The sequence below is a fragment of the Stegodyphus dumicola genome, chromosome 5 (genome assembly GCF_044657685.1).
Source record: "Stegodyphus dumicola isolate Sdum_Otavi_A_Nest chromosome 5, ASM4465768v1".
Classification (NCBI taxonomy): domain Eukaryota; kingdom Metazoa; phylum Arthropoda; class Arachnida; order Araneae; family Eresidae; genus Stegodyphus; species Stegodyphus dumicola.
In genome coordinates this window covers 50,963,914-50,983,924 of record NC_140772.1, presented here as the reverse complement: position 1 = coordinate 50,983,924, position 20,011 = coordinate 50,963,914, and the positions used below count along the sequence as shown (strand labels likewise).

General features: G+C 33.9%; 1 protein-coding gene across 2 annotated transcripts in view; it reads right to left on the bottom strand.

Moving 5' to 3' along the window:
• Positions 1-20,011, bottom strand: part of LOC118180954 (atos homolog protein A-like) — a 213,122-nt gene that overhangs the window by 117,680 nt on the left and 75,431 nt on the right. Inside the window, exon 2 of one of the 2 annotated variants that reach the window (XM_035350034.2) lies at positions 5,584-5,645. The exons of the other annotated variant lie outside the window; for it this stretch is intronic. The gene's annotated coding sequence lies outside the window, so the exon portion shown is untranslated. The remainder of the gene's footprint in view (positions 1-5,583; positions 5,646-20,011) is intronic. 2 annotated transcript variants of the gene reach the window in all.

The window sequence follows — 20,011 nt, the reverse complement described above, 5'->3', positions numbered from 1 at the left end:
TTTGATCTTCATTTTGCTGAATAGTATCTGCTGGCTGTGAGGAGGTAAATATCAGCCATATAGATTTCTGTCATTTGAATGGACAGAACAGTAATTATAAGCCATAAAGTTAGTCAGAAAATGCTTTCACCAGGTCACAAATTTTCCAGTGAGCCATCAAATTTTCATTGAAATGCAGACAACAGAAAATACACATAAGCGATGTGTGATAAATAGACTTATCCAGCACATGCTTTTAAACTATTCTTAGGTGTATACAGAATTTGGCTATTACTGATGTAATTGATTGCTATAACCAGAAGTGTGTTTATCTGTTACATGAAGTGCTAGAGTGGAGATCAAAGTGATTAACTTGATAGCAATCACCTTTCTATTTATTATCTTCCATTACTAACAATAAAGTTTAAAACGAAAAGTGTGTGAGCGATACAAAACAACACGAAGAAGCGAATGTCACTTGAAACGTCACTTTCGCCAATCTGAGCGATAACTGATTCTTGTTTGGCTTTCAGCCTGTTTGCCAAGTGAAGATGGTAACCCTATTTCGCCAAAGGCCGTTTCTCAGAACTGTTGCTACAAACGTTTTGTCCCGGCAACAAACAGCTAATGTGATAACGGCTTTATGTTCATGGAGGAATGGGGAGTTTACTGACTCTGCGCTAGGACTGAATACAAGTACATTAGTTTCATTTATTCTTTGTGTACTCAGCTCGAGTTTCATTCGTCTGTGTGTAGCTAAAATTTTTATTTCAGCACTTATCCCTTTCCAAGGGAAATACTCATCGATTTCAAAATTGCCATCTGGGGTCAAAACTTTACACAATTGTGGGGTTAAATGTGGCATGTTAGCCCCCAAAAGACACCGGTTGCTTCGTGTTTTCCAAAATCCTAGATTGCAATGAAGATGAAAGAGGTGATTGACAACTAATTTGTCATTCGGGAGTCACGCCTTCTTCCCTTTGTGAGGTGTGATAAGATCACACAAAGGGAAAGCTCACTTAAAATGGAAATGTACATCTCATAGTGTAATCACAAAAACTCCTGGTTTGAAAGCTTTTATTCTTTACGGAAACTCTTTTTAATTCTTTGTTAATTTCAGATGAAAGACTAGAGAACACAAGAGAAATTTGCGCTCTGGTTGATACAAATAGGTTGTTTCGGAAATAAATTTTCACAGTTAGTGAAAGGAGGAAAAATATTTCTGAGGCCCGTTTTAGATGCAAACTAAAATGTATCCAAAAGTTGAAAAGGAGCCCCTATGAAGCCAAAGGGATTGAAAATCAGAATAAGAGCTTTGAGGTGTATCAAATAATAAAATTGTTTAACGGCGTTTCTTCCTGGAAAAAAAAAAAAAGAAAAGAAAAGAAAAGAAAAAAAAAAGATATATTACAAACTATACAAAAAATAAAAAAGGGACCCTTACGGTCTTCGATGATCTAAAGTGTGTGTGCGTGGAGGGGGGGATTCTTCGTATACTGTATGAAGCATGGTTTTGTTCACATATTATCTAAAGCATAAAATACAACTTCAAAAATGCAACATACTTTCTCAGCTGAGTCGGTCGTAGTGCTTCATTTTTTAATTTTTTTATTTTTCGGCTGAGTTACATCTGCTTGTAATATTATACTAGTTCAGTTACAGCATGATACGATTTACACATGCAGTGTTATATTTGCTAAATCTTTTTATAAAATAATATTGAATTTAAATCAAGTTGAAAAGCTTTTTACCCATATTTTACATAAGTATGTTCAGCTGGGTTGCATCATCAAATTGCATAAAAACATAAATTTTATTTTAAAAATTTTTAATTTCTGCCGAAATTTAAAAAAAAAAATTGTCTTTAGACTTAACAACTATATTCAAGCACTCATCACTACAGACGCACATCAGAAGTAGGCAAAATTAATTTTAAAAACAAAGATTAACAGTTGGCAGCTACCTGGAAAAAAATGTCCTAGAGGGGCGCCGGTATAAAATATATACCGGCTCTTAAAATTCAGGATTTCGCTCTAGATTTTTTTTTAAGTCTTAATTTTGTGTCCTTAGGGTCCATAAGTTATAGTTCATGCAAAATTTTACCACAGTTTAAATTATTTTATATACCGCCCCTCAAAGGGTTAAAGAGTAACTCAAACAGTTTTAGATAAAGGCATGCACGAGTACCCTTTTGTTATTTTCTCGCTTGCAGCGCCACGTAAGCAAAATGGCGACTTCCGAGCTTAAAGCATCTTGTGTTCTCAGGGCCAGATTTAGACTTGATAAGGCCCTAAGCTATTTGAGGTATGGGACCCTTTATATGTCCAGATATTATATGTCAGTACCAGATATGATTTTCGGATATCTACAGGGTTTCTGGGGGGGCAAGCTATAACTTGTGTAGCTTATACGTAAATCCTGCACTATGTGTTCTGCAATTTGCTCGGAATGAATCTCTAATTTCAGTACAGCATGCGTTTCGTTCAAAGTGTACTTGTAATTTCCCCTGAGGTAAAAACATCCGCCGATGGTATAGGCCATTCGCTACGAACGGAAGCATTTGTAAAGGGAAAACATGGGATTACCAAAAGTAGCTGTAGTTCTGAACTTCAGTTTCTAAAGACGACAGTTTGGAAAGTTTTAAGAAAACGTTTACACATGCGTCCATACTGGTTACTCTTGGTACACGCTTTAAAGCCAAACAACTAAGGTGTACGTTTTAACTTTGCAAGTGAAGTGTTTGAGAGGGAAGATGATCGTATGATGCTCGATAATGAGTCAATTTTTCATTTGAATGGAAAGGTAAATACTCATAATGTTCGTACCTGGGGTCAGAACATCCTCATGAATTTGTAGAATACCAAAAGATTCCCCAAAATTAAATGTTTTCTGCGCTGTGCCCCGACTTCAAATGTACGGACCATTTTCTTTCGCTGAAGTTAACGTAACAAGGTTGGCTTATCTGGATTTGACAAGAATAGCTCTTTCCCCAATTAGTAGAGCGTACACCTGAAAACTTCATTTGACAACAAGATGGAGCCCCTTCCTTATTGGAATTTGTTTGTACTAGAGTTGTTGAACGTCGAAGTCCCTGATCGTTGGATTGGTCGTAATGGTCGAGACAACAGAACTCTTTCCTTGGCCTCCATGTTGACCTGACCTAACGCCATGCGACTTTTTCCTTTGGGACTTTATAAAAGATCGTGTCTACGTTTCGCCGCTACTAAATGATTTGCCAGAGCTGAGGCACAGAACTGAAGATGCTATTGCTTTCATTAATTCCGACTTGTAAATGAAAGTGTGGGAAGAATTGGACTATGGGTTGGATGTGTACCGTGTGCACACATCAAACTTATAGTCCAACTAAAGATGATCATATTTAACATTTGTAAGAAAAATTAGGTTAGTTTATCTTCAATTTGATGCACAATTTCTTGTAAATAGTCTAAATTAAACTGTTATAATATACCATTGAAACTGGGACATTCTTTTATGGACACCCTGCGCTATTTATTGAGCATAACTGAAGAAATGAGATCTACTTAAGATATTAAATCCATTTTTTAAAAACTAAGTGGTTTTTCACGTCTCTTCCAGCTATTCTTTTCAGCGTTAAATATTATACTGATTTTAACTTTGAAACTTCAGATTTCATTTCTGTAAGATAACTGTATAATTAACAATGATATTTCAATTATATAGTTAATAATAATCTCATGCGACGCGAATGTAAGAATACACATAATTATTTTTTCCAGATTTAATTTCAAAAGTGATTCAAGATATTCCTAATTTTCTCAGCTTCAAAATTTTATATGATTTATGCAAGTAATTTTTTTAATATTTATTAAATTAAAAAAAATCTAGAGTATTTAGAGATGCTGCATATAAAATGTCTTGCTTTCTTAATACCACTTTCGAATTATCAAAGATATACAGTACGGCACACAAATGTTTATTTTAAAATGGTCAAAATGCATATGTACATGAAGATTTCCGTGCTGAATTTTTCATCATATTTTTTTCCTATTCCATTTCCGCTCATAGTACAGGAAGTAAAAATAATTCTAAACCTTAAGTATAAATATTTAAACGCTTAATCCAGAGTTTAAATATCTGTGGAGCTTAATTACTTCTTACCTCTTAAATGGCCTTCAAAACCGTTCTGCATAGCTTAACTAAATCTACCGTATTTTGAAAAATTTCATCGTTCATTTATATATACTGAGTTCATACATATACTGAGACGTGCATGTCTAAAAATAATAAAATCTGGTAATTAGTTGAAATCAGTCTTGGTTCATGATTTTGTAAAAAAATAACAAAAATTTAAAAACGCCTCAAGAAGATAATTTCATGCTCTTGTGTTTATGAATCATCTCGTGATGCTCTCACAACCATTGTTTTTAAAGTACAGCAAAAGGAAATACTATCATGACAGATAGAGAAATGATTATTTTACTTTTCTGTATATTTTGTGACATGAGAGATTTTATGCCCCTTGACAAACATAGACTCGGGCCATTTTCATAAAACATTCTATGCGCCAGTACTCAAACTTCCGGCCTGAAGATTTAATATGCTGATCATCAAGTGAGCTTCTCTCGTATTCCATATGCTATCCAATCCAAACAGCAGATGTACTTTCATTAGCCCAGATATAATTCCATTCATTTTTGGGGACTATCTGAAAGCCAAAATATATAAGGTCAGAATTCACAGTATTCTTCATCTTAGTCTTATGCAAGCATGACAGCAAATTTTTCGGAGCGTGATCCATAAAGTGCTACCTGAGTAGAAATTTAATCTTCAAATGCACACGTAACTTAGCAGCGAAAGCATTGGCGAGGTACCAACACTACGAAGCATTAAGAGATAATATAAAAGACCATTCATTTTACCCTCGCTCATTATTTTGAGGTGCTAGAAATTTCCTATAGCACTTGGTGAATATAGATTCTGGCCATCGCCATAACGTAAGACAGTATTCTGCACGGCAAAACATCCAACTCCTGGCCTTAAGGGCTAGCTGAACTGTTCTTCTGTTATTTCTGGTATTACCGCCGCATACTATCCAATTCAAGAAACAGTTATATTACAAGTATCTTAACTGATTCCACAAACATTTTATTGGTGTACAGCCCCTTAAAAGTTATACTATACGTTATACTTTAGAGTATTCTTCATCAGGCGAGAAAGCAAAATTTCCCGGACATGAATTCATACACAGCGGTGATTTTGTCATCAACCATATATGCAACTCAGAAACGGACAACTTTGATAGACATTATGTAGCTCAGCCAGATTACCTTTACAAAATAAATTGTTTATTGAAAATAATCAACCTCCAGAACTACCTCCACCCATTTTTAAAAAAATTCTTCGGAGCTACTTAAAATTTCCTGTACCAACATAGCTGGTAAAAGAATAATAATACATCTTTGGTATGAACACGCCAATAAAAAAAAAACGGGTAAAACAATGTCTTGACGGAAATCAAAATAGCTAAAACGAAAGATTTAAATTTTTGTGCAGACAATGTGGTGCATATTAATGGCGTCACAGCTGGACAGATATTAAACAAGACGTATATACATTACTCACAGAATGGAAAAAGCAGGAAAATCTCCATGTGTGTAACATCAGCAAAATATAAAACTGCTTACCTGCAAAAGAAAAATACTTAATTAAAAAAATTATTTTTCTCGCATATCAAATAATACCAAAAAGTATAAATGCAAAACTAATTTTCAAAAACTGAATACAGAAGACTTAATTCTGTGAGACTTAACTACATATTTACACACATAAATCATCTACATAATGTTTTCTTTTAGTTACTTTCTAACTTGAATGTTGATCATTATTTATTTTTGCAGCTATATTAATATAAACCAAGACGAAATAGTTTAAGGCTCTGTTTTGGTACCAGCATTATACTAACAGATTAATAATAATTAGTTAATTAATTCAAAAGGTACAAAACATTAAAAAAGAGAGAGAGAGATAGAATACGCTGCATTACAACTAACATCTTATGTCAAGGTGTCAAACTCAATTTTCATGCGGGCTGCTTGCACAATCTGGAAAGAGCTGAGGGATCAGATAATTTTTTGCTTACAAAATAATAAAAAAAAAAAATTATTAACAAAAAAAGAAAATCTGAAAGGTTTTAGATTTTAAATTACGTCCAAAGGGGCGTTTTTTTAACATTTTGTGTGTTACCTTTATTTATTAAATATCATGTTCCTCGCACTTAAACCATAAAATTCAGTTCAAGAGCAATATCGCAAAAAAAATTTATATTGAGCATATCTTTAGAATTTCCGATACACAGTCTCACGCGCTGGGGATAAAAATGTTTTTTCTGTACAACGTTGTCAATGCTCGCTTTGAAATCCTTGAATTTGTTAATCAAAAATTCGTTAAAGTATTACAAAATATGAAATCGATAATAAAACAAATTCTAAGTTTCAAATTTGGGCTTCCAGATGTCTATATTTGCAGTAGGATTACGTCATTCAAAATTTGATGGCTCTAGGTTATGGTTATATGCGCCACTGACCAGGCTTCCGACCTAAGGTAAAACCGAACGGAATGATGCCTGATCAGTGGAAAAAAAAACAAAAAGCAGCCGCCACAAAAAAGGCAATGGCTGAAAGACCAAGTGCCATTAATTGCTCTTAATCAGGAATGTCACAGAAAAGTACTTTACAAAAATGATTACAGGACATCCTACATAAGTTGCTATATATGACAATAAGCAAAACGTCAGCGTATAATATTACAGTACAATAATATAGTGCATTTACCGTTGTTTTATCACAATGCCAGAAACATACATACATTTTTGCAGATTCTTCATTATTTAATATATCTTCAAATATAATACAGGGCGATAACACTTGGTGGCAACAGTATGAAAAGGGAAACGAACATTTAGACTGATTCGACGCAAGATCGCAAAACGAAAACAATAGTTTCTAAGGGGCAAAGGCCCTTTGAACTACTATATTTTAAATAAATTTAAAATTTTCCTTACTAAATATTTATGAAAACGTGACATAAATAATAATGATATCATAAAGGCTTTTTTTTTTTTTTTTTTTTTTTTTTTTTTAATTTTCTACCTGAAATCTAGAGCTTGGTAGCTGCAAAAGATATTTGTTGGTTACACTTTGTAATTCAAACATACTGGTAGTTAAATACTAAATTCTTACACTGACATGCCTTTCAAATAATTCTAGCATGTTTAATTAATTGTTAAACAATTTAAACTAAAAATAAACAAATAAAACTAAAAATGAAGAAATTATGAAATTTTTCGAAGTTTTCAGAGAAACGTTTCCAAGCGGCACAAAACTCGAGGATAAATAATGACAACGGAACTTCTTTTTCTTATTTATTACATTTTCTGACGCATAAATAAAAATAATATGCTTGTATGAAAATAACCTCTTTACTTTTTATTACACCGTGACACTTGACGGTATTAGTTTCTGATAAAGTTTGTAGCCTTGGAGAGAAATTACTGGAAATTATCTTCATCACAGATGGTCAGATACTAGTCGGTCAATGGGGTTCTTTTCTGATCAATTTTCAATTGTCGGGGGGGGGAGGACTGTTCACATATCAATGTACTAATAGATGATTCGTTTTGCGGTCCCGTAAGTACTAAAAATTATTTCGAATTTTGATTTTGATTTTGATTTGCGGGACACCATGAGAAGTTGCGTGAAGCCTCAACGTTTCATGGAACACAATTTGCAGACCGACTGGCCACTACCACCTTAAAGCATAGAAATAATGAACATTAGGATCTGTGTGTTTTTACTGATGTGAAAAGTGTACTGCTCGTTATTTGAAGAAAGGTAAAGCTTAACGATGCTTAAAGAATAAATAAACAAAGAAATAATAATAAACAAAGAAAGGTGGAGGGAGATTGTTTTTTAAAATTAGAACCACTCTTCATACATTCATGCATCTTGGTACTTATTCTATCACTTTCCTGCCACATACAATCTCTGCAAGAGACTGTTATGCCATCATTATTTGCTGAACGGTTATTTATATAAAACTAGCGGGCAAGCCAGCGAACCGAGCGGGCTATGCCTCCACAAGATATTGCTAGCTCACTTGATTCACGCATCCATCCACAAGATATTCGCTAGCTGACAACTTTTTATACAAGTATTGTACCAATGTGTTTGCTTGTTTAGCCGAATACAGCAAAGTACGCCACGGTTATCGCTTGCTAATATTCTTAGCCAAGTTATTTGAAAGAGCAAAGCACACAACAGCTATCTGCCTAAGGTAAAGTATGCTTTCGTAGAAAGCTATTCGAAGGGGATTCGACTGATTCGTATCCACATTACACCAACGGTGCAGCAGGACGTTCGCCTAAGATCGATCTAGGTAGAGCTCCCAGTGGTCTTCTGGTGTAGCTATATTATTCCTTGATAAAAAGAGATATGATAAAATATTTCATTTTCTGGATATCTTGCATTCATCCTGACATGACAAAACGCTTCCACACATAGAAAGCTCAGTTTACAAAGATTAAGAATTTTCACCTGAAAAATAATATCAAGAATAAAAATTTCTAACAATTAGCATTTTGGATCGAGTACTCTTATTAATAGTACACAAGTTAGCGCCAGACCGGAGGCAGATACTGCTGAATCGAGAGATACACAATTTTCTATATGCGAGGATAAACATAATCAACAAAAAAATTCTCAGGAATATGTCTAAAGGAGGGGGAAACTCGGTGATAAAAATGCAGCGATGAAAAATTCATCGGGAAAAAAACAGCATATAAAAAGTATATCACAAGTCACGAAAACCTTCTCGCCGTAAATTCAGTGATCGTGAGACGTCAACAGCTAGATGACTGGCTGTAAACTGGCTGTAAGTTTAATATACATGGGGGGGGGGAGGATTGATAAGGAAGGACAAGCATGTTCTTCTGCTATTCTTGTTTCCCTTACAACTTCGACCTCCTTTACAAGAAACGTAAAGATAGATTTGAGAAATAAAGCCAGATTTAGAAGATTTGTCCAGATCAGAAAAGTGATAATCAAAGGCATATCAGGTTCCTTTATAACGGATTTTTACATGAAATAGAGAATAAAATTCGAATTTTGCTTTAAATTAGGGAAATTAGCAATAAAAACGTATAAAAGTATAAAACCGTTTACTGAGATAATACTCAATCCCGTCGTCATGTATCTGAATTGATGACATGATTTCGCAAGAGAAGATGCTGAAGATGACACGAAGAACCCATCAAATAGTTCTAAGGAAACTGTAAATAAATTGTGAATCTCGAAAGTTTGCTGAAAATTCACATGACGGCAACCACATTTGGCAACTACGTCTTCCAGATCAGCACAGACAAAGACACAGTTTCTAGCCAAATGATGAGTTCCCCCCACTGACTTCTGTCTGTTCTCCAATCTGAAATTGCCATTGAAAGAAGACATTTCATAAAGTTTGAATACATCAAGTACACAGTAGCCATTAAAGATTCTACACATTTATAACAATATTTCAGTAAATCTTTTCAAAAATAATTTTGCATATCTAGTACAACGATAAAATTCTGCATCAAGAAGGGGGGAGAATTAATAACCACACTTTTGCTGCCGTTTCTTTAACATTCCTCGTGCTAGCAGTAATATAATTTTAGACTGATATTACATATTCAAATATACTAGCATTATCGAACCAGCATTCTGTAGTACCCTTTTATAAACAATAGCCTCAACGCCGTTTGTCACTCTACTAGCAATCTCCGATATTTTAATCAGCTAAGTTATACAATAGAACTAATAGATCATTAAAAAACAAAGTTAGTAGACGCCTTGAAGGCTTCTCACAAAGTCGAAATTTATAATTACAGCCGAATTATTTTTTCTTCATGTGTAAACAGACGTACGAAACCCAAAATTCTACAGGTTGTAATCTGTCCAAAACAATGCAAGTCGAACGACAAAGTAACTATTCGGTTTGGGGCGACATAGTGTTCGCGTACGGGTTCGTAACAGATTGAAAGCACACAGAACAGATAATAGCCTGATAAAAGTTATTTTACCAAACGAAAACTTCGCAGATCTGGAACTTTCCACAAAAATATTCGTATAACTCTTCGCAGTATCGTGGAGTCTCTCAATGAAAAGCGCATCTGAAGAGCAAATCTAGCATGGAGATACGTATCTCAATACTCCAAACCACGCTGAACTAACGACTTAATAACTGAGAAACTGTTGCTCTGTCCGATCTATACAGTTCTCCGCCGTCCGCCCAGAAATCTCTAGTACTTTCTGCTTCTCCAAATTACTAGCAGGTACATGAAGACCGCCCCGTTTACAGCTAACGCGGACCGGACCAAAATGTCGCTAAATGGTCGTCAAATTTGGCGACTTTTGGCGATTTCTCGCCAATTTAACTCAAGTACTCTTATTTTTCAGACAGAGCAACATCTCTTTAGATTTTTCAGGTCCACAACTTTACATACAATTTCACTCACATTATTTACATATGTATTTATATATGTACAAAATTCGTAACAATATAATGCTAGCCAATACGCGGTTAGAATCTTTGAAATCAAATATTTCCAAAATAGTTAACAAATTATCTAAAACTTCCCAATCAAATAACATGTGTATACTGTTTCGCCATTTTTATAGAAATGCACGATTTTGTATAACATAATATGCAATGATTATGCTTTATGTGCAAATAGTATTTGCCAGTTCGACACAGAAGAGCATGCGATGTGCGCAACTTAAAGATATGCATAAATATTCTGTCACAAAAGGATACCTCAATGGTGGATCTTCGATGGGAAACTGGTCAGAACTTACATTGCCCATACGAAGCAGGAATGAAAACCTATACCAACTCATTCAGTTGTCAAGAATATAACCTTAGAAGAACTAATACTGCTTCGTGGCTATATAACCTTATAATATAACCTTAGAATCAAGAATATAACCTTAGAAGAACTAATACTGTTCTCAAGACAGCGAATCGTAATAATAGAAGGGGTTTGATTTTTGTTTCAGTTTAATAAAGAAAAATACATTTGAGACCAACGGTTGGATCTCATTACTAAATTGGTTACGGCAAAGTGCTCGAGGGGTATCTAAGAATCGATATCTTCACTGAAGACCATTTTGAGGAAAACCGACTCGCATCTATATTACAAATGAGAAATTCCTAAGAAACCATCATTCAGTTCAGATGCCAAGACTTAAAACCAGGGCGAATTATTATCATTCGCGGCTTTATCTAACCGGCAATTACTACATAATAGTGACCTTAAATAATCAAAAGATGATATCTTTATCAGGCGTTAATTTAGCAATAATGCACCACTGAAAGTAACATCAATGTAGAACAAGACAGGTCTGACAAGAAGCTGACAGAGGAACACCTTGTAGTTTAAACTTAAGTCATACTGATTATAGCGCTCATGACCAGTGCACTGACCCTGAAAAGAAGGCAAGCCTCGCACTGGTATCAAACCAAAAATACTGACCCATCACAACAAAGACAGCCCCATCGCCCCCAAAAAAACACTGCATTCACTTTTTCTTTAAGGAAAATGATACAAAGAAAGAGCTTAAAAAGATTCACTCCGCCTGATGGAATATTGTCGACTTTCCTGTAGCAACGGAACAACAAACATTACCTGGAGTAAAAAGGAATTGAATCATGTTTCGTTCCGCTGCAGTGAATCATGATAGAGAGGAGTTAAAAAAATTAAAAGAGGTTAGCTAGCGCTGAGGGCATTAGTCATCATGTCAAACATGCCCTGATTCATGCCGCTTTCGGAGATAGCGGTTAATCTTCCTCCTCTTCCTTAACTTCTACATGTTGCTCCGGTGTTACGGAGGAAGATGAGGCTTCTCTCGAAGAGGCAGGAAGAGTAAGATCGAATCAGGCGGAAAAGAACTGTTCGCACTTTGGGGTAATAACCAATATAATGCAACTTCGCACCATCTTTTGGAAAGTTTTTCCGTTAACGTCAAAAAACTTCAAACATCAGCACCCATCCGGAAATTAAAAAAATTCCGGATAACTGGTGTGTCTTTTCTATGCAACTATATAAGGATTTAATATACACAAAAGTACGAGATTTATGTCTTTCGTCCACTGTATTTTATTTCAAGGACGATTTCAAATTAAGAAATATTATACTTCATACGGGCCCTCCCCGGGGGGAAAAAAAAAAAAAAAAAAAAACTTAAAATTTTTACAAAAAAAATAAAAATAAATTTAAAAAAAAAAAGGTTTACTCAGAAAGTTACTGTTTACGCTCATACTGACAGACAAAAAACTTCTGGGAGCACAGTGAACTGACACAATATCACTATATAAGCTTCATCAGTTTTTTAGAAAAGAAGCACTTCATATAGCCAAATAGCGATTCACGAAGTAAATAAAGAACAGGCTTATGTCGATACAGTAATAATTGCTTTTAATAGAGTTAAATATATAATAGTAATTATTCTTACATTAACGGTTATAAGTGACATACATACGGAATACTGTATGCCAATCCACATGACTCACAGTATCATCTAAAAATACAATTTTAATATAACAAACCCAAGAAAAAATGTTAGCCATACTAAAAATTAGCACGATGAATCAACGTAACGTATCTTAAACATATAGTAGTTTTTCAAAGAATAAAGTATTAGCCCGTGCAGATAAGATTTGAATTTACTACTTGTAGATTATGGCAAAATATATTAAGACGCCCTACCTAAAAAAAAGGCATGCCGTCAATGGAGCACCTTTTAAGGAACACTTGCTCATATTCTTATTACACATGGGGAAAGCCACATAAACTTCCAAGCAGCCAGACCGTTCATCTTCGTTCTTTTGAACTCAAGTCGAGCTACCAATGTTCAGCTAACTAACTAATTATCTGAATATGGCAAAACGTACCAGAGCTATGTGCCTACGGAATGAATGCCTTCTTGGAGAGCTTTCTCAAAACCACGAAAACCAACCAAGCAGTCGGCCCATTCGCCTGAGTTCGAAAATAGGACGAATACTAGTATTCAACAATCTTTAACCGCTCGGCCACTGACGGGCACCAGTCTTATCATCTGGGCTACCACTTACATATAGTAAAACCTTTGTACGGTTTTAACGCATTAACAAAAACAATCAGTCCATTTCCAAGAACAATCCGTTTCTGAGTTAAAAGGAAACTTTTAGTAGCATTCCTTGCAACCCTATATCGTCCATCGAACATTAGTGGAATGATCCCAAACAGGGTTTTCTCTTTCATGGGCGAATAGTAGTGTACTATATTTTCATATTTTGAAATTAAAGTTAAAAAATATATAAGCAAATAAACAAACGTAATTTTGCTTTGTCTAGGAAGAGGCATAAACAAACTAAATTACCAGAGTTCGAATAATTAAAACGTTTTATTGCAGTTTGGCCGGGGGGAGAGAGCATAAATTTACACACAATCCCTAAAAAAAACGATACATTAATTGGGGTTCGTGAACCCAAAATTCAATTACCCAATACGCGCTTTCCGATAATATTCTCGTTTTAAAAACAGGAAGTAAGCGCTGTTAAATGCAGATTCCTATTTCTGTTCCCAACATCCCCCACTGATAGCTAGATTCACTAAAACAGAAACGACGATACGTAAACCCTACTTCCATTTCAACGCGATATATTATCCTGTCATGATGCATTTACAGTACAGTTCAAGACAGGGCTAAAAGCAGATGTTCGTCAGGCTGGGATAGAAGACTCTAAATACAGAAAGACGTTTCTAAAGAACTCGTTCATGAACCATGTCCATTATGACATGCCTAAAAATAGATATTTTAATCTGAGATTTTAATATTTGAAAAATAATACCTTGCAGCATAACATGGTGTGAAAATAGAGACATCCACTGGCTGATTCATTAGGAAAGTTGCACAAAGATGGATACTGCAAACAGTTAATTTCTGATAGTTGTTATATTACGTTAGGTTGGCAAAGTACAGAGTGATCAAAAAAGATGGATATGATTTTAAAAATCCAGTACATTGTGCTTTACTGTAAATCAGGCTTCTTAAATTTTAAAGCAAAATAATTAAAAAGAGTCCCAGTTTCAACTGTATACAGGTCTCTGTCTATAAATAGGGCAGGGTTACTTTATTATGCGCAGTAAGTGTCATAGTAGACAGAGCAAAAATCTGTTATAAATATTCAAAGCAATTTTCGGCAAACTTACGAGACAAAGTAATTTGTTGCAAAATCATAATTTGTAGCCGTTGTTACAATCACACCATACATGATCCAGTATACGTCACTGGAAACAGAATACAGCTTTGGTATCCGCAAAGCAACAAACGGAGGTCATACTGAAATTTACTAATTATAAGATACGAAAACTAACTTTAAAATTTATCTTGCAATATAATTTGTTAAGCTGCCTCCACATTTTTTCTAATAAAATTGTTTAAAATCAAGTGCATCTTTTTCGATGACCCTGTATTTGAGAGCTCTGTCTTCATCAGATGGTATGCCTTCGCAAAAGCCGTTACATAAAAAAAAAAAAAAAAAAAAAAAAAAAAATTACTCAGATTTTGCATTATGCGTGGCGAAAAACCATGATAACCACATGCAGTCTTTCGTTCAACCATCGGCAGGGCACCCTCGGCGAATTATCATTATTTCCTGCGGTTTTAACCACTCAGACAATGGTGAATCAGTAGAAAAAGGAAAAAATCTCGATCAGCAAGAACTGCTTTCGAATTAACTTGCATTCTGTTCAAGAGAAGACTACGAAGAACAACTATCAAGGGTATAAAACCCTGTAAAAGCAGAAAAGGAAACAGCCGAATTTGGCGGTTTTTTTAAGTACTAATAATTTCTGTTTCTTATAATGCAAAATGACTGGTTATACAAATTTCCGAAAAAAATATAATATAAAATTTATTCTCAAAATAATATTCATCTTATTTGGATCAAATACAAAACTCTAAAGCAATTTAACAGATAAATAGGCATCAAACGTATGAAATTAACATTTTCATTAAAAGTAAACTTACAACTTTTGGAGCAAGAAATTCCTAGTTAGAAAAAGCTAAAGAACGTCTGCCTTGTTGCTATTCTACAAAAATCTTTTCAGCCTTAAAAACAATAACATTCGTTACTGGTTGCCTTTAAGAATCTTCTATCACTATAACGATTTATTTTGATAAAAGTGGCTGTAATTAATTAAAATTTTAACCCATAGTAATTACTTTTTAATGATTAATTAAGACAGCAATATTAAAAATAAAATTTTATTAATTTATGTCTTTAGACGAGTTACATTAGCGAGTGAATAGCAGAAGACAAAATTGAGATTCGATAATTTTATCATAATCAGGTCATAATTTTGTAGCTTTTGTTTTTGTTCAACAAAAAATTTTACATAAAGTTCTCGTAATTAATTTGATTTTCTTTAATTTATTATGGGAATATTCCTAGGATTAAACCATATTCAAAACCATTCTATTCAAAAATCGGTTAAAGAGACATTTATAAAAATAAATCAAGCTTAGCATTTCATTAATATCAATTATCATTCAATATACAATAATATATTCATTTATTCTGTCAATTATGATTCAGTACAAGTATCATTCACTTATATTCAATTATTCTGTCAATTATGGTACAATATAAGTGAATATAATTCAGTATATTTCCAATGTAAGTGAATATGAGACAGCTTTGTTGCAAAAGTAGCATCTGATATGCAAGTGCAAATGCTATACTTTCAATTGTTATATGCTTAGGAATTTCAATAACGTAACAGACTTCACTCTACAAACTTACAAAATTGATATACAGACGCTACAGTATTTCCACGAATTATGGGATACTAAAATTACGACGCTTTCCAAAAATGAAAACAGATCACAATAAATAAAAGTCCAAGAAGATCGATCAACAACGGAAAATGACGCCATTTTCCACGTAACGGCATGAAACGAAAATGGCCTCCACAAATTTCTTACACGGAAGTTTTCCATCGAAAAGATAAAAATGAAGGAGCGAAAGAAAAGTAAGCTCAAAACACAGGTAAATGCACTCAACAATATTAGATGCCAAAAGTTCAGCAGGAAAAAAATTAAGTCGACGAAAAGGAAACGACAGGAAACCCTTGATTCTATTTCCCGTAAATTAATTACAATTATTATAACAAGAATTTGAAGAAATGTTTATGATTTTTAATGATTTGAAGTTCAATTTTACATTAATTTCATTTTTATTAAAAAGGAACACGGGAAACGTCCCATACAACCTACTAATGGAGATAATTAATTTGCACTGTGACATGAATTTTATTCAAAGATTTGTAGATACAACACTGATTATTATTATTGTACTTCTTAAAGGATAAGTACCCTCAGTTATGAATTTCTGCAATAAGAATAATCGCATTGTTTGAGAGTACATTTATCTGTGAACAGTTCGCTTCGGAGTTGAAAATTAACAAGTCTGAGAAAAGAATCAAAATGACCGATGAGCATCGACAATTTGTGATGAAGTTAGTTTCTCGTAATTGTTTTCCAAGATTATAAATTTTTGTCACAATCGAAACACGATGAGGCGTTAAAGCTGAAAGTTGTAGTAAGAAATAAAGAAGTTTATAATTATTTACATACAAATATATATACATTTTCTCTGTATACACTGAAGAAAAATTTAATAAAAAAATATTTTGCCATTATTTGTACTCAAGCTTTGTCTCACTTGAAAAGCTTTCATAATTTGTTTATTTTTAGTTTAAGAAAGTTATTTAATGGTTTCAGCACATTAGAATTGTTTGAAATAAATGTCAGACTGATAATTTAATCTTTATCTGCCAGGACGTTTGAAGTGCAAACATCAGAAATTTCTTGCAAATACTAACTAACCTTTAGATTTCAGCCAAATAAATATAAATTGGAATTTTTTCCTCCATGTCATTATTATTGCTGTTTATACACAATCTGATATATATTTAGTAAAATAAAAACTTAGTTTAATTTTGTTAAAATGATAGTTTTGTTTAAAAAAATACTTTTCATATTAAAAAAAATCGGCCCGTCAGATGCTTTCAGAGTGTGCATTCGGCTCGAGTGCAATTCGAGTTTGAGATCACTGGTTATACATCATGAGGTCAACAGAAAAGCAAGGATATGCATGTGGTGGTGGTGGTGGGGACTGGTAACTCTTCCTCTTCTGGCCCAGCAGCGAAGAAAATCAGGCTGTTAAATTACTCTACACGTTTTAGAACTAATACAAAAACGAAAGTTGAAGAAAACAACATTAACATTCAAATATAATACTGTTGATTAACTGCTTGCAAGTGTTCTAAGGTATTTCTCCCACCTTCTTAGCATGTCTTTGCGTTGTAATGGTCAGCACACTCGGCACGTATTCGAGTGGTTCGAGTCCCGGCAAGAGTATTGCTCATTTTTCATTTCTAATGCTTTCAAAAAATACCTAATGACTCTATAGTGACGTCCGAAATAATAATAATAATAAAGGTGGTGAATGATGATTCTCCACCACCAGGATTTGCGATTGGGCCCCCTAATCCCCAGTCAACCTTTAAAAGGGGTATATAAGGTACTTCTCCCGCCTTCTTAGCATGCATTCGTGGTGTAATGGTCAGCAAGCTCGGCGCGTATTCGAGAGGTCTCTGGTTCAAGTCCCGGCGAGGCATTGCTAATTTTTTCAATATCTCCTGCCTTCAAAAACACCTAATGTCTCTACAGTGTATACAAACAGCTTGGTACATTTATACAGCTGCTTGATTCCCTCGTAGAACACATCTTCTGGAATAATGTTAAGAGCCTCCAGTTCCGGTTTTTGTAAAAGCTCTTCAGTGCTATTTAAATAGTAAGCTTTGATCTGAAACTTTACTTTTCCTTCTTAGAACAAACACATCTTCTGGAATAATGTTAAAGACTCTAGTTACGGTTTTTGTTTAATAGCTCTGCAGTGCTGTTGAAATAGTAATCTTAGGTCATGTTAAGTAATAGTAATCTTTGGTCGTATTAAAGTTTAAACCCCATATTTACGCAGCATTTTAAAAGTCTCCATTCTCCCACTTTACAGCAAAATTTGATCGCTATTCTTTGCTCAGCTTTCAAATTCATAATAGCAGATGTTTACCAGATTAAAACAAACTATTAACAGCATAGAAAATTCTAACCATAAGCGGACGATATTTTAAGGAAAGCAAGTTGAGATACTGTGGCAATAAATGCTCCTAATTATCCCTTTGGCGCTTAGAATTTGCAAAATGAAATTAGTACTAAAAGGCGCACAATGCAGTTTTAAAAAATACTTATGTAAGTATTAATATATACGAAAAGGGCTGAAATATGTGCTGGCATGTGAAAACTAAAATAGAAAAAACTATGAATTTTTGGTTATTTGAAGCAAGTCGAGATCAGCAATGACTTTCCTTCAATGTAAAATTTAGGAATAATTATTAAATATGACAAAACAAAATTTGACAACCCTCTGTAAAATACAACAAAAATTACTCGCTCCAGCTGGAAGAATATAAATTCAGAGCCACCTCCTACTTTAAACAACGTTTATTAGAACTAGATGGTGAGAAGATAAATAGATTTCAATTAAATTCATCAACCATTTGCAAGTGAAATGAATAAGATAGTTCTTTTATCCATGAAATACTTTCAGTTATGACGCAACTTCAGAGTTTGAATTCCGCTAAGTATAAGATACTATCTATTTAATGCAAAAGATCTTTCAGCTGAGGACTTCCTATGAAGTCAAGATTCAAGTCAAGGTCTGATTTGATGTCATATTGCAATCAAAAGATGGATTTGCGCCGTCATTTTGCATCAGGTGTGATAGAAGGCTTGTTACCGTAAATGCAGGTTCTAGATTACTTTAGAGTTTATCATACTTCCTTCCTTAACAAAGGGTCCCAACACTCCCCAAAGGATGTTCTATGACTACATGATATTCTAAAGCAGATCAAACTGAATTTAGCTGAGAAGAGACGATGAAAATAACTAATACTTTTATTTCAGTTTTAAACAAACATAAAATTCTAATGTAAAATTTTACATTTATTGAATATACAACAACATGCTTATAGCACAGATATATTAAAAATAGTAATTATATAAGTTATTACGCAAAATTAAACAGTTAATTAACTATTAAAATCATTTATATACTGAAAAACCAAATACATTTAAGATAGGATGAAGAGGATGAATAAGATAAAAATACGGCGAGGAACATTCAATCAACAGAACACGCACCCTTTCTCAGCACATCCCCAACGACCATTTCAGTAACCTTCATGTGGGGAAAAAAAAAAAAAGGGGGGGGATTATGAGAAACTATAGAACGATTGGGAGGCCTCCTAAAATTCGGGGCTTCTCGCCAATTACAGAAGACCTAGGCTAATCATTTCTTAGACGCGTCGCGAAATCACCGCTTTTAGTAACTGAAATTGAAAACCTAATGAAATTTCTTATATTCGTCGAAAATTTTATGTGCTATGGAATTGACAGATAGTAACAACAGATATACCTTGATAATTCGTTTGAATTAATAACTATAAATTTACATTTTCTATCGCTGTATGAAATTTGCGACAATTCTGGTAAGTTCGGAATATGCAATAAATGAATCATTTTGCCACTGCATATTTTCCAGGCAAGGAAACAAAAAAAAAAAAGCAATATATCCGTAGAAATATTGGAACTATGTTTTCGTACAAATACTGTGGGTAGCTTAAAAACTGTTAATCGTGTTTACCGAAAATCAAAACAACATTTAAAAACTAATTTTCGAAAAAAATCATATATTTAAATTTTAGGATTCGAACTGCACTGATCGTAGAATGAATGATATTGTTATGAAATACCCAGCTGCGGTAAGACAGCTTCGCAAAGCGGGATTAGGTTTGCCAGAAAGTGACAGGGAAAGGTATGGTTGCCAAATTTGGCTCGAAATCGCCTATTTG